Below are 2,845 nucleotides of genomic sequence, written 5' to 3' on the forward strand. Positions count from 1 at the left end.
CCACTCTTACCCTATGCCGTACAATGTTCACAGAAGCTCACGCATATGCTCTCTGTAGTCGGCCTCAGCTTCCAGGCGATCACACAGATCCGGCCTGCTCGCTAGCCCTAGCCCTAGCCCAGGCTTGTGGTAGCCTGCTCCCCTTAGCCTTCCTTTTTTTACACGACTGTATGCTCGCCCTCTTAATCCCAAGCACCCCTGCCTAATGATCCCCAGGCTTGCCTCGTTAGAGGGAGGAAGTCCATATATGGCTTGGGGGTGGAGCCAGCAGGTTGCCAGACCTACCACTCCCCTCACTCCTCCCTGGCGTCTGCCACACAATTCATCTATTCTCTTTTTCTTCCGCCTCTGTCCTGATGATGATTCTAAGACTGCTATCTGGTTTGCCTCACACATAGCTTTTGTTCTGGAGTACAGATCTGCAGCAGTGGTATCACTGGGTTTCTGCTTCATGGTGTCAGTCACTGCATTTTTGTATGTCACTGCTTGGGCAATGTCAATGGGCTCCTTCTGTAGGTATCTATGTGTAGTGGTATGAGGCAATACGGCTATTTGGACACAGACTTCTATTACACCACGCCCACTCCGGCCCGTTCGCCAATCATTGCTTGTCGAGGGGATAAAAGTAGGCCGTGCCCTTCCTCCTGAACTCTCGCTTCCTGCCTCTTCGGCCCGTCCATTTCCGGGTCGTTGCCCTCGCCGCTCACCTCAGAGCACAGGTAGGCTCACCTCCGCATGCTGTGTTGCGTACATTCATCAGCGGTTTACTAAAACTCAAACCCTTACTATAATAGATCTGCCGAGATCCTCATCACAATCGGGGCAATGTATTGGGGTCGTTTACCGCCGCTGACCAGAGCATAGGTGAGTCATGTTGAGCGTGTTGTTGTTGTTTGCCTGTTGGTCTGGTGCTAGGCTCACTTTGCGCTCCTCTCCCTTCAACAGTCTGCTTGTCGCATGGTGCGTGGTGGCTGTCTCCCCCGCTACGCCGATACTCTTCACCCCTCTCCCTCTTTAGAAGGGACGCATAATGATCAGACTGAGAACCGGGATTAAGAACGCAAAACCGAGAATACCTTCCTTGGTTATTTACTGATTGTTGCTAAATTGTCATTGCTGCTGCTTCGTTGCCACTTCCGCCGACTTGGTTCGGGGCTCTGTCTACTGCCCCTGGTCGGCTTGCCTCCAGCTGCTAGCCCTGTGGCCCGCTGCTGCTGTGCGTGGTGCGGTGTGTGCCTGACCTGTGTGGCTGCCGCTCGGGTGTGCCGCTGCGAGCTCCGCCTGGACTCACCCCTGGTTTGGAGTGCGTGTGTGTGTGCGTTTTGAGTTAATCTCTTAAGTTTTGTGTCGTTGTTCATTTAATTTTCATTTGGAAGGGAAACTTCTCAATCTGAGCCCTTGTTTATTTTTGTTTAAAACATATGTTATGATTACTTGTTGAGTTGATATCTCTGGTCCGAGACTCTTTAATTTTCTTATTTTCTTTCATTTTGAGTGATTTTTGGTTATTGCAAATTAATACTCTTTAGTTTATTGATTTGATTTGTTATGTGATATTGTCTGTCAGTTGTGAGCCCTCCTAACTGTGCCCCTTTCTCGTAGAGCTGAAGGCCGACGGTGGTGGCGGTGGTCCTCCTGGGTGGTGGTGGTGATCCTTCGTGTGCGTGTGCTTTGTTTTAGATTTTATTCGTTTGGACTTCACGTTTTTGCTGTGTGTGTGAGGTGCCCTTGTTTCTTTCGTTGGATTTAATTTCCCCCTGACGACCACTCTCCCAGCCGGTAAGCCTCAGCTTGCACCTACGTCCTTCCCCAGTTGGGCTTACTTCTCTTTTTCATCTTTTATGCCAAACTGTGTTTATAATAATAAAATGCTTTGTTATATTTGAACTCTGTCTCCCGCCCTCCCTGATTGAACGAACCTGATAGTCTTATCGTCAGAGGTGACAATTATACTCGTAGTGTATAGGTCCTTGGGCCCTAACCCAAGGTGGCGTTGTCGGTAACAGAGAAAATACTCTGACATAAAATAGGAAAGCCTCCTCGTGTCGCCACATATGTAAACCTGCTGTTACAGACAAGAGAGTGTGGAAAACCATCAGCAAATACACTGAGGAGAATTGACTGAGTTTTGCCCTCAATCCAACTGCTGTAGGTGTCTTGATTGTGGAGAGGCACTCAATGATAGCAGGGAAAGTATCAATTACTGCAGTCACTGAATGAAGCTGGCATGCCCAGCGTGTAGTTGACAACTGCAAGAGCTCTCTTGGCTGCAACCCTAACTTCTTTTGAGTCTCTACAATCTTATGGAGGTTTACGAGGGGGACACTAAAGAAAAATAGAGACTTTCCAGCATGTTGAAGAACTCTGTGGCTTCAGAGACAGCTTTGCATGTGTGCCATAAAACAAGATTTAACTCATGTGCATAGCAATGCGCGAACTCTGAGCCCAGAGTTCATGGGCTCAGCACCCCTAAATCTTGGAGTAAGAAATATTGTTTTTCTAAAAATGTTCGTCTTTTGTCTTTGACAAGGTTAAATAATGTCCAAAACATACTCCGTAGTTTGTGGTTTATAATGTATATGTTAAGGACGAAAATGAAAACATCCCCGCTTAGCAAATGGTATAATCCTCTTCCCACCCGCTCCTTCTCCTCTGTAGCTGCACCGCTCCGCAGCCGACCGTCGTCCAGCGCGACTCACGCAGAGTGAGATCCATTTAGTTGTATTGTTGTGAATCAACTAAGTAAGTTGCTCCAAAGCTGTGTCTCACACTTCTTTCCTTTTTCCTTGAGTTGTTCCAATTCCGATACCATATCGGTGAGTGCTGGAGTCCAGGCACCGTTTAA

At 48.0% G+C, this 2,845-nt stretch overlaps 1 long non-coding RNA gene across 1 annotated transcript; it reads left to right on the plus strand.

The window, feature by feature from the left end:
- The first annotated feature begins 573 nt into the window (after positions 1-573).
- Positions 574-1,998, plus strand: LOC130386372 (uncharacterized). The gene is made up of 3 exons (XR_008896116.1): positions 574-719; positions 795-864; positions 1,603-1,998. It is a non-coding gene; the product is annotated as an uncharacterized LOC130386372 (long non-coding RNA).
- Positions 1,999-2,845: the final 847 nt, after the last annotated feature.

The sequence above is a fragment of the Gadus chalcogrammus genome, chromosome 7, assembly GCF_026213295.1.
Source record: "Gadus chalcogrammus isolate NIFS_2021 chromosome 7, NIFS_Gcha_1.0, whole genome shotgun sequence".
NCBI classification, from domain to species: domain Eukaryota; kingdom Metazoa; phylum Chordata; class Actinopteri; order Gadiformes; family Gadidae; genus Gadus; species Gadus chalcogrammus.